This window comes from Protopterus annectens, chromosome 3.part0, assembly GCF_019279795.1.
Source record: "Protopterus annectens isolate FY-2018-M chromosome 3.part0, PAN1.0, whole genome shotgun sequence".
NCBI lineage: Eukaryota > Metazoa > Chordata > Ceratodontiformes > Protopteridae > Protopterus > Protopterus annectens.
This window is the reverse complement of record NC_056731.1, coordinates 61,003,571-61,025,006: the sequence shown is the minus strand read 5'-3', so window position 1 is coordinate 61,025,006 and position 21,436 is coordinate 61,003,571. Positions and strand designations below refer to the sequence as shown.

At 43.7% G+C, this 21,436-nt stretch overlaps 1 protein-coding gene across 1 annotated transcript in view; it reads right to left on the bottom strand.

Annotated features, from left to right (window-relative positions):
- ELP2 (elongator acetyltransferase complex subunit 2) overlaps positions 1-21,436 on the bottom strand; it is a 1,608,146-nt gene that overhangs the window by 61,652 nt on the left and 1,525,058 nt on the right. The window lies entirely within an intron of this gene.

Below are 21,436 nucleotides of genomic sequence, written 5' to 3'. Positions count from 1 at the left end.
TCTTGCCAGTTTTGAGAAAAAAGTGCTAGTTTCCCCCCTAAGGGAGGTGCCAAAAGGGAAGAGTTTGGCATTGGAAGGGGGAAGTCAGTGGGACTGTTTCCTGTAAGGTTGTGACTTGTCCTCACCTCCTTTTGGGGTTGAAGCACCCCACTGTCGTGGTCTGTAAGAACCTTGTGGCTGAGATCTGCCTCTTGGACGTCTGTATCTGCCTCTTTGTGGCCTGTCTGACACTGGAAAGGACCAATTTTTTTGTAGGCCAATTTCTGCTAAATCGTGGTGGCTGTATCTTTAAGAAATCCTTCACTGTTTGCATAGATTTTGCCTTATCCTTCATTTTCTTTAATACCTCTTCTGCCTTAATACCAAATAAATTATCTTACTGCAAAGGAGCATCCAATAATTTTGCCTTAACATGATCTGGTAAACTTTGTTCTTTCAACCAAGCATGCCTTCGAATCACAGATCCTGTAACTGCTGCTCTACAAGAAGCTTCTAATGAATCAAAACCACATTGCAAAGTATGCTTTCCCACTTGTTCAGCTGCATGCAATAAATCCTGCATTTCCTTATAATCAGGTTGTTCTGCATTTGTACTAATTTTCTGTTTTAACTGAGACAGTAAATATTGTTGATATTTAAGCATGTGAAACTGGCAATTTAAAGCCCTCACTGCCAAAGTTGCTGAGGTGTAAACTTTCTTCCCCCATCAGACTAATGCTCTAGAATCCCTATCCGAGGGAACTGGATTTTTAGCTGTGGAAGCCTTTATCCCTTTGGGACCCTGGGAAATAGTTTCTGGGTCAGCAACAGGGTTTTTATAAAGAAATTTGTGAGAGTCAGGGACTCTGTCGTACCTGTCTGGCTTGACTGGAGCTGGGGGTAAACAATCAGGATTTAAACTAGATTCAGAGAACACATCATCCACAATGTCCAACACTGGCGGAATAGCAAGGGGCCTGTGCTGAGGCAATAAAAGAAAGTCTCTGAGCCTTTTCTTGGATTCTGATTAATCTTGGCCCTCCCAATGGAAATGCTCCCTCATGGTATGTAAAGTTTCCCCAAAAGAGTAATCCTCAGGAGGAGAGGCTGAAGTAATTGATTCTTCAGCATCAGAGTCCTCATAGGGGGGTAAAGAACATCCGTGGTCTGAAGAGGAATCAAAATATATAGAAACCTGGTCAGAGGAATCATAATCAGTATCCTGCCTAGGCCTTTTATCAGGAGGGGGATGGGAACCCCTGATCAGAGTTATCAAGTCTTCGGCCATTTTAAGCATCTGTTTTTTAGGCATGGAGGCCTGTCCAGGTGAATGCTGTACTTGCTTCTTTGTCTTTAATGTAGTTTTAGTCTTGGTAGTAGTTGCAATGGCAAGTTGTGTAGGCCTGAAAACACCCTCAGGAGCCGATGCCTGCTCAGTGGCTCCGGACCCATCTGAAGGGTTAATCTCTGTTGGCCCAACACCTTGAGTATCCAGAGGCCTAGGCACCTTCACGTGGGAGTCGGTCGCGGCCTGTGGTTCTGAGGTAGTGGGTGTCAGGGGCTGCGAAAGCACCTCACTGAAAACCAGCGAACCGGCAAATGGCCTAGAAGAGGATTCGTCGTCAGTTTTTGGCCTCAGATGCCTGTCCATATCTTTACCTTTGCGTTTTTTGTGCATTTCAGTCGTCGGTTGTTCCGACGGCATTATATAATTAAACCTTCGGCCAAAGTAATGACGAGCAAAATCAAACCGACGTTTAATAGTGCTTTTGTTAAATCTAGCACAAAACCGACAACTAGTGACGTTGTGATCTGGGTCTAGGCATGGAATACAGTAAGAATGGAAATCCTTATGAGGTATTTGCTTCCCCACAAGAAATACAATTATTAACTTTTACTGACATCGGTCTGAGGCAAGAAAAAGTTTCTCCAATGGGGTACTTAGCTTTATTGAAGACTTCGGTTCTGAAATCGAATTTGATATTTCAGGAGTCGGCGACTGGCACTTGCGAACTGCTTTTGCTTCGGGCACCGCGCGGCAAGAAAGACTGAAGAAAATGGCATTGGCTGCTTCTTATATACCCCTGACGCACTGACGTCAGGGAAGAGGCGACAGCAACCAATGCCGGACCAAGACTTTGGAACTCTGGCCGACTGCGGGACCACCTGATGGCAGGATAACCCAAGTGTAATGACTGCAGCAGTGAAACACGATGAACATCCCTCGTCTACCTGGCAATGTGCATATACTGAGAAGAAGTCTACCTTGAAACTTCAATCACCTCTGGAACCCCGGCTCAGTGGTCTAGCAGGGTCAAAACAGCTAAACCAGCAGACATGTCTTGAGGTGGAGACAAGTCATCATTCAAATCGAAGAAACTTTTTAAAGTAGGTTTTCTATACACCCAAGAGCTTCAAAGCCTGAAAGTACACTCTCTTCAAACAAAGGGTGAAAAGGATGAGTCTTAGCTTTTCTCTTATGCATTTTTACAAGGGGAGACAGAATCATCAGGACTGGTGGGGAAAACATACTGGAATCTTCCCTGAAAGTCAATAGGAATGCTCCCACTGTGGCTCCCCTTATTAATAGAGAAGTGGGCAGACAGAATCATCAGGACTGGTGGGGAAAACATACTGGAATCTTCCCTGAAAGTCAATGGGAATGCTCCCACTGTGGCTCCCCTTAATAATAGAGAAGTGGGCAGACACCAATCCCTAGAGTGAGAAACACCATTCCTTAGAGTGACAAGCAGGTTTATCTATGGAGTGCTTCATTCTCTGACTACATTTAACAGGTAGTTCATTCAAATCCTCTGCTCTAGTAGACAGAACTGAATGAGTGGCTCAGAAAATCCACTCATCAGCAAGTTCAGGTCACCTGGGAACCAAGAAGTGAAAGCTTAAAGCCCTTATTTATGACCCACTGTCAAAGCTGCATCACTATTCTGCAGAGAGGGCAAGACAAAGTACAAGCTTATGTCTCCCCCCATTTGCTGAAGTACCACAAGATGGACTAGTTGTTACATCGAATCTGGAGATGTCCTGGATCCAGATAATTTTTTAAGGCTGTCATAGTCCTGAGGACTGACGGTGGCTAGAGTTTGTTTCATACGCAGCCTGCTTTAGGAGGAAAACTTTGAAATGTAGAGGATTTTACGTAGGCTCTCTCCCTCAAGCTAAACATCTGTCATCAGGAAATGTAACAGGTTTGGCTGCAGAAAGTGAATACCCACAAAGAGATCGGTAGGAAATATCCACTATACTAAGGCCTGATGACAAGGCTCTGATAACCATAAGCAGATCTTTAAGTGTCCAGACAATGACATATCCCAGTCTACTACAACACCTACATCCTTAGGCAAACAAGCGATTCCCTGAAGACCATAGCTGCCATTAAGCCCAGAACTCAAAGGAATGTCCAAACATGCATCTAACACTATTACCCCACAAAGGAGATCAAAGGCATAACCTCCTGGGCTCTCTCCATGTGGCAGCAGTGACCAACAGCTGACAGTGTTCATCTCCTTGGTATAAAGGCACTCCTCTAAGATGTGATCTGAAGGACTCCTAGTTTATGAAGACTCCCTTCCCCAAAGACAGCAACAACACCAGTACCCAGACCAATAACATAACCAGAAGTGTCTCAATGAGTCATCAGGGTCCCGTTACCTAAGTGAGGGAACGCATGATGTCCCTTCTCTTGCAAGGCCTCTGTCACCATGTTTTGCACCTAGATAAATACCTTGGGTGGAAAATAACTGTACTTTGTAAGAAAGTGCAGCCTACCTAAAACAACATGAAGGAACCATGTGTGGGACACCAGAATATGACGTGCTAAAAAAGTAGCCACAATGCCCACAAAGACACTACTTATGCAGGGTAAGCATGATCTTCTGCAGTCTCACCATCTGGAACTTGACATAGTAGATATACTCACTGAAGATTCCACGTTCCAAGATGAAGTGGAAGCTTTCTTTTCCTTCAAAAACACAGGAACAGAGGCCGTCATTATTCTTAAAATAATCTGGGTGTTTCACAGAAGCTCTATGGAAATGGGATAAACCCTGAACACAGCTCCTTCGGGCACATTCCTGAATTTCTTATTCTTGTCAGAGATGCCCATAAAATCTTATGGCAAAATGTGCATTGCTGCCTTGCACACCCAAAACTGAATGGCTGGACAGCGCTTATGATTACCTCTGTCCCAAGATCCCATCCTATTCACTCTCAGCTCAGTGCTTTGCAGTGTTTTCTTGCAAATTGTAACTGAGTCCTGGCTTATACCATCTCACATTCACACATGCACAATGACCTGGAAGGGCTATGGAGATGCACAGACAGAGGCCCAACCAGCCTTCCTTGTTGCCATTTCACACGGCTTGCTTACTGTACACAATTACATGATTAGCATCTAATTTCTGTTTTAACCTTTGCTACATCTGTTTATCTTTCCATGACTTTTGATTTGCATACATAATATTTTACAAAAGTTAAGGATTTGAGACTGATTAATTAAGAGCAATGATTGCTCAAGTATGCAGAAGTATGAGCAGACAGGGTTGAACACTTGGTCCTTTCTGCCTGCAGGGTCTATTTGTTACAGTCTCTTTTTTCCCTGTGTTTTGTGCCTAGGTACCTGTTGATCATCAAGCCTTCCACAAATCAAATACAGACCATTTATTCTGCTACCCAGGAATTTCACTTGGAATCAGGATGACAGCTGTCCATGGGAGGGAGAAGGGGGCAATCACGAATATGTTTTATGTCCTCACCAGCATCCTGGCTATGAGGGCATTTGTCTAGCCAAGCTACTGGGCAGAGGGATGTGTGGTTCATATGACTGTAGAAGCCTATAATGCCTTCCTTCTGTAAGTGCCCATTTCCTCATACCTACATTGAAGACTATCATCAGGTAGCAGCTTGGTAAGTCTGACTCCTACCCCTAGGCTGTGCACTTTTATCACTGCTCCTCCTCTGAGGAATTTTGGCAGTGCATGTCTAGCTCTACCCACATTCTCCTCAAGATGGGCACACCTATGCTCCCCTACTTAACTTTTGCAAAATACTATGCATTGCAAATCAAATCCATAAGGTACCAGAACTGCTATTTCAACTTGGCTTAACTAAGCCTTAGTCGGCTTCATCCATGTATGCCATTGGGGCAGGCTATTTGTTACATTATTACCTAGTAGGATTGGAATAATATTCAACATAGCAAAACCATTTAATTCAAAGTTCTTGTAACTATTCCGAAATAAGATGTTACGTGCTAATTTCTTAATGAAATTCTGCTGGTAGTAATAACAGATGAGAGATTTTAACAGGCCACAGATCAAGAAAGTACTTTGCACTGAAAGGTGCTCAGCAAATCTTTTACCTGGTTGACAGTACAAGTGAAGTGATTGATGAAGACAATTAATAATTAAATGTGTTCTCTAGAAAGACACAACTAAACTATTTAGTTATTACTGGACAATTCCAGAGATCATAGATAAGCTATTTCTGCAAAAGTAACATGTCAATGATTAAAAAAGAAATTAACTGGTGAAATGTCTTACTGGTGAAGCCTAGTGGGCTAAATCTTAACACATCATCATTGATGCGACATTTAACATAATTATTAGTACTTCCCCCCCCAAAGAAGGTGTTTTGCATTACCCAAAACAGTGGGTGAAACTAACCTCTATGCCAAACTAGGACTTAAATAGCTCATTTAAATAGGTTTAATTATTTTATTTATACATTAGCTGGGTAAACTCATTAGGCACAGCTGTCTGGTTATGTGACATCCACAGAATCACACAGCAAGATGCAAATGAAAAGTTAGGGAATCGAACCCTGGAGTAAAGGATGAATCTTGTTGGCAGCTCACAGAGTTGATCTTCTGTGCTGCACTGCAGAAATATTTCATACATTTACAGCATATGTTGTAACAGTGAGGTTTTTCTGACTGACAAATTATGTCCCTCTCAATTGGACCTGCATCCTGCATAAAGCCACATGATGAGACAAGGGGAAAAGATTGAAATACATGGATATGATGAAAGTGTCTGTTAGTCAAAGACAGCTGGTGAGCACTCTGCTAGTACTGCATGGCTTAAAACATATACTGAGTTCCACTAACCACAAATCTGTATGCCAAGGATGAAAAACAAAGCATACTCCCTGATTACCTAGTTATGTGAAAAAGAAGTCATGTCTTACCATAACATTCCATCTGTATTGTTGATCCTCGTTCAGTCATTACGCATGGGTATCGGTTCCGACCTCGGAACCGAGCCGGCCATTTTCCAAGCTCACGTCAGCTTCAAACTCTCGAGCTAAACTCTTACCCATAACCCCCCACTCTCTGTTACCTCAGATTGAGTTTGCAAGTCAAAAGAAGGTACAGGCTACCTCTGGTCAAATAACCTAAGAGAACCGGATGGTGAGATCCACAAGAAGCCACAGGAGGGGGAAAGAGGGAGGGTCGTAATGACTGAACGAGGGTCGTAATGACTGAACGAGGATCAACAATACAGATGGAACATTATGGTAAGACATAACTTCTTTATCTGATATTGTTAATCCTCGTTCATTCCTTACATATGGGACAGAGTCCACAGCTACCTCTATTCCTGGGAGGCTCTCATGGAAGGACATTCCTGAGCACCATAGAACCAAAAGATGCTCTTCCCCTGGAGGCCAAATCCAATTTGTAATGATTGATGAAGGTATGAGGCGTAGCCCAAGCTGCAGCTTCCCCATATGTCATGTAAAGAAGTTCTGGGCTGGAAGGCAGCAGAAGTTGCCACCAACCTTGTTGAATGAGCTTTCATGGTAGTAGGCAATGAGATATTACGTTGTGTATAAATGAAGGTCACACAGTCCTTCAACCATCTAGCTAATGTGACCTTAGCAACAGCAGATCCTAATCTAGGTCCAGAAAAGGCTAAAAATAACTGGTCAGATTTACGAAAGGACCTAGTCCTGTTTAAGTAAAAATGGATTTGCCTGTGGATACCTATTGTATGTAGGCAATACTCTCCTCTGTTTGAATGACTGGGAAAGAAAACTGGCAATTCAATGGTTTGATTAATGGACAGTTCAGAGATCACTTTTGGCAGAAATGATGCATTAGAAATGATGCATTAGTTCTCAGAAACACTCTATTTCTATGAAAAATCAAGTATGGACTCTTGATACATAAAGCTTGAAGCTCAGAAATACGTCTGGCAGAAGTAATAATGACCAAAAACAAGGTTTTCTATGACAAATGCTTGAGGTCGCAAGAAGTAGCTAGTTCGAGGGGTGGCATTGTCAGAGCTTGTAGAACTAATGATAAATCCCATGGTTGAATAGGTTCTCTAAAAGGTGGCTTCAGATGATTCACATCTTTTATGAAGGTCTTGCACAATTTGTGGGACATAAGAGAGGAATCTTGGACTCCATCATGGAAATTAGAAATTGCAGCCAAATTAACTCTAATGGTAGAGGCCGATGGACCCGAATGGAAAAGGTTGGCCAGATAGTCTAGTATTATCGACACTGGTGCTGAGAAGGGATCTACTTGCTTATCTTTCAGCCAACAGGTAAATCTTTTCCACTTGCTCAGATAAGTAATTCTAGTGGAAGACTTATGAAATGCAATGAGAATGTCAAGTACTGGTAAAGAAAGATCATTCTGCCTGGCAATCAAGGGAATTGGAGTAGCCAAGCTGCGAGCTTCAGGCTGTTCAAGTTGGGATGAATCAGGTTCTGTGGATGTGAGATCAACTCCGGGGTTGGATAGAGAATCCATGGTCGATCTGGTAGGTGAGGCCAAAGGAAGGGGAACCAAATCTGTCGAGACCAATATGGTGCTATGAGGATCACCTTGCTCTTCAACCGACGGGCTTTCTTCAGAAACTGGGGAATGAGGGGAAAGGGTGGAAATGCATAAAGAAGACCCGAGGGCCAATCGTGGACTAGAGCATCCCTGGGTAACTGTCCCGGAAGGGGAATCAGGGCAAAGTAATTGCTGCAATTGTAGTTGGTCGGGGATGCAAAGATGTCACAGCAAGGACAGCCCCAGCGGTGGAAGATCTCCGCCGCTATCAAGGGATTCTGGGACCACTTATGAGGTTGAAGAATGCACCTGCTGAGTCTGTCTGCTATCATGTTGGAACTCCCGGGAATGTGTGTTGCTAGAAGAAAACAGTTGGTAGCCATTGCCCATTGCCATAACCTCATGGCCTTTCATCAAAGGGGGTAAGATTTGGTTCCACCTTGCTTGTTGATGAACCAGACCACTGCCATGTTGTCTGATTGAATCGCAATCATCCCAGACAGCAGCAGGGGATGGAATGCTTGCACCACCCTCAGCTCTAGAACATTTATATGCAGATGGGCCTCCAGTTCGGACCAAGTGCCTTGGACTGTCTGTCCCTGACATAGCCCTCCCCACCCCATCAGGGAGGCGTCCGTGGTCACTGTGGCCTTGGGTTGCTGGGGGGAGAAGGGGCGAGACCATTGTGACAGATTGTGTGTCATCCACCAATTTAAATCCTGTTTGCACCTGTGGGTTACTCGAATCATGGCTGAAAGAGGATGCTGAAAGGGATACCATTGGGTGAGCAGTAGCCATTGTAGAAGCCTCATGTGAAACCTGCCCAGGGGGACAATGGTGATGGAGGCTGCCATGGAACCCAACAGCTGTAGAACCGAGTGAGCCGTGGATTTCTCCCTTGAAAGGATTGGAATCAGTTGTTGCTTTATCCTTAAAATTCTGTGCTCTGGAATGGCAGCTCTGCAGTTCTTTGTGTCCAAGATAACCCCTATGAATTCTGTCGACTGAGATGGGGTGAGATTGGATTTTTGCCAGTTTATGGTTATGCCTAGCCTTTGTGCAGCGAGGAGAGAGTATGCCAGGGCTTCTTCCAGTAGATGTCTGGTGGGGCGGAAATGAGCCAGTCATCTAGGTATGGAAACACCTGGAATCCTTGAAGTCGCAAGTGAGCTGTGACGACTGCCATGCACTCTGTGAACACTCTGGGGGCTGTAGAGAGTCTGAAGGGTAGTACTCTGAACTGGTAGTGACTGGCTCCCACACGGAAGTGCAGAAATCTTCTTGATGGCCTGTCCACTTATGTGGTACTACGCATCTTGAAGATCTATCGAGCACATCCAATCATCTTTTTCCAAATGTGGGAGGATAGACTGTATTGTGACTATCCAGAATTTTTGTACTCTCACAAACTTGTTCAATACACTGAGATCCAAAATTGGTCTCCAGTCCCTGGTTTTCTTTGGCACCAAAAATAGTCTTGAGTAGAACCCGGATCCTACCTGGTCTGGAGGGACTATTTGGATGACTCTCTTTCTTAGCAGCTTTTCTATCTCTAGTGCTGCTTCTTCCCTTTGACTGGGTGGGACGTCAGGAAGGTTTTTTGAAGGGACAAGAGAAATATCGATGGGGATATGATAACCTCTGGTTATAATCCTTTGTACCCAAGAATCGGTGGTGATGGTTAGCCAGGCAGAAGTGTACAAGGAGAAACTACCCCCAATCACCTCCAGAGGAAGGGAGTTGGGCCGCTCTTCAGGAGCGCTGGTAGGGTTGGCCAGGGAAAGAGTCCCTGGAACCCTGGTTACATGGACCCCCTCTGCCCCAAAAGGAGCGTCTTCCCTGTGAGTTTCCCCCTCTGCCTCTAGGGGAGAACTCGGCCTATGTGTCACGGAAAGGACCCTGAGATTTCTTGAACCATATTTTTCCACTCTTTTGGTTTTGGGAGAAAGCACGTTGAGGGGAAGAATAACGGACACCTATGGCAGAAAGGATCTTGCCGTCCTGTTCACATTTGGCCAGTGTGCTTTTAACTTTGGGTCCAAACAATGAAGAGGCCTCAATGGGAGCATTAAGAAAGGAAGTTTTAAAGGGTTCCGCAAAATTGCAGAAGCGCATCCAGGTGTGTCATCACAAGACCGCAGCTGAACCCCGCTGCTCTAGCTGCTCCTTCTGATGCATGAGATATCAGTCACATAGAGGAGTTAGATATTGACTCAATGGTGGCCAGCTGAGAGGCCACTTTGTCACGGACCTCATCAGACACGGCACCAGCCAAGGTTTCAGAGAGCTCAGAAATCAGATCCCTTTGAAGCCTGGTAAAGTGTGTCATATAATTCAGGGACCTGATAGTAAAGGTCGCTGATGCAAAGGTGTGCTTCCCTATCCTGTCCAGGGCCCAGGACTCTTTGTTAGGCGGATGGACAGTCTGGCTTTCTTCTTCTGCCAGATCCTTTTTTGTTGCGGCCGCCACCACCAAAGCATCCACGGGAAGACCTTTTGACCAATGGGATCCATAGCAGGAGGGGACAAAATCTTATCTGGCTTCCGGGGAATAGCTTCGATGGTGTCAGGAGCCTTCCAAGCATGCTGCACGATAAGCCGGACAAGTTTATCGGCAGGTGGAGTAATCCAGGAGGTAGGGGGCCGGGCGCAAAAAGCCTGCAGGAACACAGATTCCTCAGAGGTCGGATTAGAGGACAGCCAGTCACCTCTCTGTTTCAGGATTTCGAGGATATCACCAAAGGATACCTCAGAGGGTGACCAAGGGGATCCTTCCCCCTCATCAAAATCTGTCTTCAGTGAGGGACTCCTCTGTGGAGTCCATATGCTTCCTCTTACACAAACTTTTCTGGTGGACTTCCTCAGCGGGAGAAGCTGGGGAAGACAGTGGAAAAGGGGTTTCCTGTGGGAATATGTCCTGAGGCCCTTGCACCTGGTGTCTGCTCAGTGCGACTTGTGAAACCAGTGTACCAGAGGAGGATGGAGGGATAGACAGTTCAGTATTGCCAGCAGCAGCAAAAGCCTTCTCCATCAATTGGAAGGCTGGTCCACCTGAAGAGGAGTGAATGTCCAGGACAGGGGTCACCCCTCCCCTAAGTGGCTCAGCCTGCTGACCCGGAGTCCCCGGATGGCTGTGGAGCAGCAAATTACACATGTCACAACTGATATCCTGGGTCATAGCAAAACTTTCCTGCCATGAAGGCAAATGCGGGTCCTTAGTGAGATCCATAAAGGGAACCGCAGAAGGGGAAGACTGTGCTATATCCATGGACTTCAAAGGCAATGAAGAAGGAGAATAAGAAGGGGTCTTTGGAGATGGGTGATCACCTTCCCAAGGAAGGATAGTTCCTGAGGGAGGTGGGGGGGTGGGATACCTTTGGCCAAGAGCACCTGATCCACAAGACGCAACACATCGTGTTCGGAAAGGTTTCTAGTGGACCTCACAGAGACTGAGGGAGAAACAGGCCTGTCCACAGAAGAGGCAAACTTGGTTCCCATCTCACCAGTCCACACTGAGAACAACGGTGCTGTGAGAGACTGGACTACGGGTGTCTGCATCGAAGAAGTCATCGGTGCCGAGGTCATGGTCTGCACCGACACAGGGATCTGTGCCGAAGTGGTTGTCGGTACCGAAGCTGGAACCGACAAAACTGGAGTCGACAATAGAGGCGTTGGTTCCGAGTAAGTTGTCGGAGCTGACATGGTCAAGGTCTGCGCCGGCTGAACGGTTGGTGCCGATATAGTGAAGGCTGCAGGAGAAGATGGAGCCGAGATCACTAATGGAGCCGAAGGCCTCAGTGCCGAAGGTATAGGCACCAAAAGCACTGGGGCTGACTGAGTGAGCTCCGGAGCTGAAAATTTTGCCTTTTTAGGTTTTGGTTGGTGGGAGTCCCCAGCCGGGGATGAAGGCAAAGATTTAGCCTTAGTAGGAACATCCAAAATTTTCTCATGGGCTCTAGGAGGGGTTGAGGCCTCCGACCCAGAAATAGCCTCTGAGATGGGCGATTTAAGAAGTCCCTTCAGCAACAACTTGTTTTTCCTTTCTAACAAGGTTCTATTAGAAAAATGTTCACAGATAGAACAGGGCGGGTCAACAGATAAGTGGGACGCCCCCAAACAATAAACGCACAAAGAGTGTGCATCAGATGTAGGTAATTTGTGTCCACAATCAGAACACCGTTTAAACCCCGGACTACCTTTCTTATCTGCCATGACAGACAAAGTAGATAGTAGAAAGGGTACCAGCAATGGTACAAAAGAATACCCAAAGGTATAAAAAAAAGGGAAGATTACCTCCATTGCGGTAAAAAAGTAGAGAAAAGAGAAGAAAAACTCAGGAAAATATGGTCACTAGATGCGATAGGGTAAGAGACAACGAAATAGAAACTTTTCTGACAGAAAAAGTAATATAAATGACTATTTTGACAACAAATAACTATACTTAGCTCAAGAGAAGCAGCTTGACACAACCAAATGGCAACGCGGCAAACAAAATCTGAAGTAACAGGGAGAGGGGGGATTATGGGTAAGAGTTTAGCTCGAGAGTTTGAAGCTGACGAGAGCTTGGAAAATGGCCGGCTCGGTTACGAGGTCGGAACCGATACCCATGCGTAAGGAATGAACGAGGAATAACAATATCAGATCAATATTTTTGTAATGGCAGGATCTAGTTAGTTACTACTGAACAAGTCATTTAGCAGGCAGGTAGATACATTCAGCATCCCTGTATTTAGCATGGGGCATCATTCACTTATTTGTCTAACAATTGTGGTACCATAATTAGAATTCAAAAAGTAGTTTAATTTCTGAGGCAAAGCATTTATTACATGATGTTCCAAAGAGTATCAATATCTATTCCATATTCCAAACATGGATTCTAGTATTAAAATGAAAGATCACAAACCTTCAGTCATGTTGTCATTAGGAAGGGTTATTAATCACACTGAATGGTCTAATGTAATGCAATTGTAACCACACAAAGTACTAGAAATTTTCTTTGCAACAAAAAATTAAACAGTGAATGCTTAAAAGAGTCATTAAGGACCAACTTTACATGTATAGCATCATTTTACTCATTCTTTGTTGACAGGGTGAAGAGGTAATTCCTTGGAGCATTTTTCAGCCACAAATCAGGAGAAGGCAGAAAAGTTTCAAACATAATATTACAAAGACTACACAAGTACACAACTTAACTTTGGTGTAGGCTTTTATTTTCTGTTGTCCAACAATTTGAAACTAATTCAAGTACCAAAGATTCATGTAAATGTTCTAATGCATGTATAGCAAAGTTCCTACAGGAGACAAACTGGAATCAGGATATGAAAAAGAAGCAAGGCCTGGGAGTTGAAGAGACAGCAAAATGTTCATAGTTTGGTACTAGGCCAATTGCCCTTGTGGGCCATTTTAAGCCTAGCCAGTTACCCCAAGTGAGAATCAAACCTTGCACCTTGTGTCTGTAAGGTGAACACCTTAACCATTATGCCAACCCCCCCCCCCTTTTTGAAGGGAAACACAGGCTCTGATGAGATATGATGATGAGTTATGACAGAAGCAGATAAAGCACAAAAATAGTAAATGATTACTGGATTAGGTACAGTCATTAATTAACTAGAGCAGAAGGTGCGAATGTACTACTACTACAAGATGAAGAATTGCAAGTTAAACTTGCTTATTTACAATATTTACAATATAAGGGAAGTTCCTCAGTCATGCGATACGAATCTTTAGGAAGTATGGCTCATATGTGAATTTCAGAAGAAGATGGAGGAGTACAGGTAAATACTGAGATTATCCCTTCTCAATAAATCAGGTAAACTTACATGTGTATTTTAGGTTTATTATTATTATTCTTTCCTAAAATGTAAGTTCTTGGTCAGCTGACAAATGTCCTTCTCTTTGAAATTGATGGAGATGAGTGACCATATTGTAAAGTATAGGCCTCTGCTACAGTCAGACTTACTTGAAATGCAGGCATAAGTGAATCAAGAATAGGATGTTAACGGGTGATATTGACCAGAGTATAATCTGGTGTCATAACACACTCTTACTCCTGTCAATAAAGAGAAGAAATCCTTACAGCTGCCTTTTATTTATTCCTTTATTACAAGTACACACACACAGACACACGCACGCACACACACCTTAAATAAAGCTTGACTGTGTAAATGTGTCATGAGATTGTCAGCCAGCAACTGATTAAGCACTCCTTCAAGTGGTTGCTTTGGGCCACCCACAGCAATTATAGTAAATGAAGAGGGGGTAAAAGGGACTGCAGGAAATATCCCTTCGTGCACGGTATCATCTTTGTATGATATTCAGAAGAGACTTTTCCCTGTATTAACAAGAGTAAGGAGGATCAATGTCACCAGTAATCATTCAGTTCTTGATTCACTTATGCAAGCACTTAGAATAAGTAACTGTGGCAGGAGCATCTACTCTGCACTAAGGTCACTCTTCACCATCCATTTCCAAGGGAAGGACAGATGCTAACTGGAGCCCAGCTATCCTTCCTTCCCATATCAACTTGAAAAAAACATATGCATTCCTGAGGCTAGCACTGTAGTCAGAAACCAGACCAGTGCAGCTACAAGCCCAGCTTATGGTGGCATTTTATATTCTTCTGACTTTTACACTCCCACTCTTGTGATGATTTCATTCTATGCCGGGTAAAGTACTTTGCTGAGAATCTTCTATGAGCTAAACTTTCCTGATCAAATATCTGATGGCTTGGGGAAAATGAATTAATGTGCACAGCTATCTGAGAAGATGAAGAAAAAAATTAAAACCAGACTGAAGATGTTTGGAAACTGTTAGAAAACTGCATAGGCTCGCCGAATATCTGAGGAAGGAAATCTGCATTTTCCGGGTGAAGAGATAATCAAAAAATTAATCATGCCTTCATATATGACCATCATGTCAAATGGAAAGCTACATGCAAATAAAACTATATGGGCTATGGATACTCTTATGTACAATAATGATGTTACCACAGAATAGAGCAGATTACCATAACAATTTGGACAAAGGAAAAAATGCCAATATTATGTTCACTCCAGAGGCAGATACTACAATTTTAACTAAAAAGAATGTGGTTTAAATGCATTTTTATTTAATTCAACATCTTTCTACTCACACTGACTTCAGCTGTTCTCAATAAGCAATAAAAAAATAAATAAACACAGTGCATAATCCATATGCACTTATGACCATTACAGGCTCTTCAGTCAACCAGAAGTGTGAATTATCTCCATACTGTATAGCATTCTTTTATACCATTTCCCTTCAACTTAATGATGCAAAAATTCTGTAAAGAGAATGACTTTTTGTTCACTCTCCCTATTGTGTTTAGAAACTAATTTTATAAAACAGCTCCACGCTACCATTTCCACCCTTCATCTTAAACAACAAGTCCAAGATGCAGTATAGGGATGTACAAAGCCTACTAGTGTCCCTTTCTCCTCCAGCTGCTGTTTATTCCCTTACTCCCCACACCAACCAGATAGCAATCGCATAAATTAAACCCACTCTCTTGCTCTCTCTTTTCTAGAGATGCAGTACTATCAATGCTACCCTCTGTGGACAAACCTGTTACCATTTCTAATTTACTGAGCTAATTTAATCTGCAACCTGAGCAGAGCATAAAAGGGCAACAACCAGCAGTGGTGACAAGGTGATATCTTGTACTAGATACACAGTATAATGCAATATTACCTTAAACAGTAAACAAAAAGTACAGTTTTGTACCTACCATAAATGTAGATGTTCGAGGATCCACATTGCTGCAGTCCTAACTATTGGGTAGTCCGCTGTCCAGTCGGCCCGAATACCAAAGTATATGGCTGACGTCGGTCAAGGCGCATTAGACTGACGTCAGTACGTCAGGGTACTAATGCGCATGACCGACGTCATATCCTCAGTCTTTTCTTGCCCCAGATGTCAGAAGACCCTAAAAAGACAAGGCCAATACCAAAACTCCAAACATACCTGCACCAAAATATGTACAATATATACAAAAGTACCAGAATATAACCTCACCTACACAACCACCCCTAAACACAGAGGGAAGGAGGGAGGGTAAATTGGACTGCAGCAATGTGGATCCTCGAACATCTACATTTATGGTAGGTACAAAACTGTACTATGTTCTTCATTCCACATTGCTGCAGTCCTAACTATTGGGTAGAATCCCAAAGCAGAGGTAAGGGGGGCTGGCAAATCATAAGGAAACAGGAGCTGACAACATGCCTTGCAAAATAGCTGTGGCAAAACCAGCCCTAGACTTAGAGTAGAGAGGAAGGTGATAATGTTTAGAGAAAGTATGCACTGAACTCCAAGTAGCTGCCTCCAAAATATCCTTAGTTGCCACCCCCCTTAGAAATGCTGTTGAAGTGGCAGTAGCCCTAGTGGAATGAGGCCTAATCCCAGCTGGAATCTCCTTGCCATGATGGGAATAACAAAATGCAATGCAAAACCCAATCCATCTAGAAATAGTTTGTTTTGACACAGGCTTGCCCTGCGAACTCAAAGCAAAAGAAACAAACAACTGCTGAGACTGCCTAAAATCCTTAGTCCTGCTTAAATAATAACGCAATTGCCTGTGTACATCTAAAGTGTGCAAAATCTTTTCCCTTTATTTTGGGGATCTGCATAAAAGTAGGCAAATGAATAGTTTGGTTTAAAGCCACACTAGAAACCACCTTAGGCATAAAGGAAGGATTAGTACGTAATGATACCCTATCCTTATGAAAAATCAAAAAAGGCTCAACCGCCATAAGGGCCTGCAACTCCAAAACCCTTCTTGCAGAAGTAATGGCCAACAAAAAAGCAGTCTTCCATGACAAGTATTTCAAGTCAGCAGTAGCCTTGAGGCTCAAAAGGTTGTAGAGTAAGTTTCTCCAACACAAAATTGAGATCCCAAGCAGGAGTAGGAGCTCTACGTGGGGTCTTATATTCTTTGCCCCTCTAAGAAATTGCTTGAACAAAGGATGCGAAAACAATGGTGGATCACAATCATAGTGAGCTGAAATTGCTGCAGCATGAATCTTAATGGAAGAGAAAGACAAACCTTTGTCCAATAACTCAGTAAGATATTGAAGAGCCACACTCAAATTAGGCTCAGAAATCCCCAAATTGTTTGCTGCACTCCAAAATAAAAATCTCTTCCATTTTTCTGCGTACACTTTCCTTGTACTAGGTCTTCTGGTTTCCATAATCACATTTAAAACTTGTTGAGGAAGTTGAGACCTGCTGTGTTTCAAAACAGAATATGCCAGGCTGTTAGATGAAGAGAGTGGAGCTTGACATTGAGCAGGTGACCGTCCCTCTGGGACAACAGGTGTGGAATCAAAGGTAAAGGCCATGGAGGCTTCCTTACCAGACTCCTCAGTAATGGGTACCAGTGTTGCCGAGGCCAATCTGGAGCTATTAAAATCATCCTTGGCTTGTCTTGTCTGACCTTTAGGAGCACCTTTGGGAGAAGAGGCAGAGGTGGAAAGGCATACACATGAAGATTTTTCCAACTGAAAGAAAGAGCATCCACTTTCCAAGCTGTGTGATGAAACCTCTTTGTGCAAAACTTTGGCAGCTGGTGGTTTAGTGGAGAAGCGAACAGATCTATGTCTGGAGTTCCCCATGACACTGTCAATTTTTGAAATACATGAAGATCCAGTTTCCACTCGTGGGGATCCATGATTTGTCTGCTTAACACATCTGCTAAGGAGTTCTGTGCTCCTGGCAGAAACCTTGCCTGAAGAGTTAGTTGCAAGCTGAGCGCAGTCTCCCATAAAATCATTGCTTGCCTGCACAACGGGTAAGAATGTGTTCCCCCTTGTTTGTTGATGTACCACATGACAGTTGTGTTGTCTGTTAGAATCAACACCTGCCCTGGAAGAAGTAACTTCTTGAAAGCCATTAATGCAAACTGGACTGCTAACATCTCTTTCATGCTGATATGTAGATGCTGTAGTCTGGCAGGCCACTTGTCTTGTATCCACTTTCCATTTAGATGAGCTCCCCAAGCAATGTCTGAGGCATCTGTCGTTAGAATCTGACTCGCCTCTGGCCGGGTCACAGAGAGTCCCTTGTTTAGGTGACATTCCTGAGCCCACCACAAAATTCCTTTTGAATGCAAGGTATTATTTGAATGACAGTGTCCAAATCCTGGCAGTGCTGTGTCCATACATTTTGAGATACCATTGCAGCTTCCTCATATGCAGTTTGGCATTGGGAAGCACCAGAATACAAGATGCCATGAACCCTAAGGCTTGAAGGACTGTCCTTGCAGTCAGCCCGGACTGAAGAGATAGGTGATGGAAGTAACTGGAAAGATTCTTTTGTTTGTCCGGGGTTAAAAAGGCCATCTGGGCTGCTGTATTCAGTCTCACACCCAGAAAGCACATGTCTTGAGAGGGTACTAGACTGGACTTTATTTTGTTCACAGAATACCCTAGGCATCTTAGCACTGCTATCACATATTCCAAATGCTGTAAAGGTCTTCCTTTTCTTGAGCCAGAATCAGGCAGTCGTCCAAGTAAGGATAGATTTGAATTCCTTTTAGTCTGAAGTAAGCTATCACTGGAGCCAGAACCTTTGTGAATACTCTGGGCAGTAGATAAGCCAAAGGGCAATGCAGAGAACTGATAATGAGAATTTCCAGCTCGAAAACGCAGATACTTCCTGCAACTTAGTCTGAAAGGCACATGAAGGTAAGCTTCCTTGAGATCTAAAGTTACCATCCAGTGATCTTTGCCCAGCAGAGGTAAAAGCTGTTGTAACGTCAACATTTTGAACTTGGGAATGTCCAGATAAGTGTTGAGGATAGATAAATCAAAAATTGGTCTCCACGTGTTCCCCTTCTTCGGTACTAGGAACAGGCGAGAATAAAATCCTAGGCCCCTTTCTGGCACAGGAACTGGCTGAATGGCCCCTATTTGGAGCAACAGAGAAATTTGCTTGTGAGCCTCTTGTCTTTGTAGAGGAGGAATGTCTGGCATGCCTTTGAAAGGAGGCAAGGTATGGAAATAAAACCTGTAACCGTGGTGAATGATATCCAGAACCCATCTGTCTTGGGTAATTAAATCCCAATTTTCTTTGAAAAGAGACAGCCTTCCTCCCAAAGGTGCTGCCAGGCGAGAATGTACTGGCAGCTGAAAAGGCAGGTCATTGGGTCTGTTTACGAAAGGACTGACCCCTGCCCTCACCAGAAGCCTGAGGAGGTGAACTCCCTGTTCTAGGCTTAAAAGAACCTTGAGCTCTGCCCCTACCACGTCTAGACCTACCCCTAGACTGGGAATCATAAGCAGGATATGTCCATCCCTTAGTAGGCCAATTTCTACTAAACTTTGGAGGCTGCACCTGCAAAAAATCCTTAACAGTTTGCATAGACTTAGCCTTGTCCTCCATTTTCTTTAAAACTGCTTCCACAGGCGAACCAAACAACACATCAGACTGTAAAGGAGCATCCAAAATCCTTGTCTTAACATGCTCAGCTAAATTCTGATCTCTCAACCAGGCGTGCCTACGAAGAACAGAACCAGTGGCAGCCACCCTCGAGGAGGCCTGCACAGCATCAAAACCACACTGCAAGGAATGCTTACCCACCTGTTCAGACACATGAACTAAATCTTGCAACTCTTTACACTCAATACCTTCAGCCAAAGCATCCACCTTAGACTTCAATTGTGAAAGGAGATAATTCTGATATTTTAACATGTGAAACTGACAATTCAACGCCCTCATGGCTAAAGTGGAAGAAGTATACACTTTCTTTCCCCATCTATCCAAAGCCCTTGCCTCTTTATCAGGAGGAACAGGATTTTTAACAACAGAAGCCTTCACACCTTTAGGCCCCTGAGAGACAGTTTCCGGGTCTGCCCTAGGACTCTTAAAAGATACTTATGAGCCTCAGGCACCCTATAGTACCTATCCGGTTTAACTGGGGCAGGAGGCAAAGAATCAGGATTCAGGAAGCCTCTGCAAAAACATCTTCTACCACATTCAGAACAGGAGGTATAGCTAAAGGCCTATGCTGGGGTAAAACAAGAATTCCCTAAGCCTCTTCCTGGAATCAGAGAAATCTTGACCTTCCCATTTAAAATGCTCCCTCATGGAATGCAGAGTCTCTGAAAATGAAAAATCCTCAGGAGGCGAAGCTGAAGGAGTAGAATCATCCACATCAGAATCAGAATAAGGAGGATACTCCTGCAAGTCTTCAGCCGAAGACTCAGAAGCCTCGAACATTGCTCAAAACTCTCAAACTCAGGTTCCACCCTAGGCCTCTTATCAGGAGGGCATAGAACCTCTAATCATAGTAATCAAATCCTCTGCCATTTTTAGCATATGCTTCTTAGGCAAAGACCCTGACACACTCGGAGAAACCCCACTGAAGCTAAACTAGGCCTGCCTCTTAAAGAAGCCTTGGAAACAGAAGGAGGCCCTAACCACCTTAGGAAGAGAGGGAAGAACAGCCACCTGAGAAGCCCCTTCAGCCTGGCCTACTTCCTGAGAGGACACATCCTGTAACAGTAAAGTCTCTCCCTGAGACTCCAAAGAAACTCCTGGCAAAACCTCCGGCTCCACTGAGCCTTCTAAAGAACCGGCGTCCGGGACTGTCGGTTCCTCCACTCTAGGCTTTGCTACTTTGTCCTTGCGCTTTTGGCGAAGCTGGCGCCGGAGCATCCGACGGCATTTTATAATTACAACGCTTCCCAAAACTAACCTGGCACAGTCTAACCTTCTCTTAATAGTGCGTTTGTTAAATCTAGCACAAGAGCGGCATCCAACAACGTCGTGCTCAGGCCCTAAACAAGGTATACACAAAGTATGGTAATCCCTATGAGGTATCTGTTTCCCACAAGAAATACAGTTATTCACTTTTTCTGACATCCGGTTAAATACTGAGGCAAGAAAAACCAAAATATTCCCCAACGGGGGACTTAGCCAACTTTGATTCGGTCTGAAACTCTGACTTCAGAAACTTTCAGAACGACAACCTGCACTCGCAAAACTGCTTCTGCATTGGACCATGCGGCAAAAAAGACTGAGGATATGACGTTGGTCATGCGCATTAGTACCCTCTGTGGACAAACCTGTTACCAGTCTAATTTACTGAGCTAATTTAATCTGCACCCTGAGCAGAGCATATAAGGGCAACAACCAGCAGTGGACAGCGGACTACCCAATAGTTAGGACTGCAGCAATGTGGAATGAAGAACATCAACTAGCAAAATATTCTTCCTACATACGCTCCTTATTTCCTACCTATTTGCTGCCCTGTCTGAAAGCAGAACTAACAATTAAAGAACAATGAGAAAATAAAAAGCTAAGTGTTGACGTATTACTTAATAAAATAAAGATGCAGAATTAGCACTTCGAGATAAATGAAAACCCATTTGCTTACTCATACTTTAGGGAAAGAGATGTTTTTGTAACCATAGAAGATTGAATGCCCTCTAACTCTCTACTTTATCATTTGATTCTTTCTACTTACTACTTTTCGCTGCATACAGGATTAGGAGTTATTTCACTACAAGCATTTTTAAATAAGTAAATGGGTTAGGACAATCCAGCAAAAATGTAGCAGCCTGCAAAATAAACTGCAATACATATGATACCCAGCTATCACCACATGTATATCTTATGTAGAAAAATGCA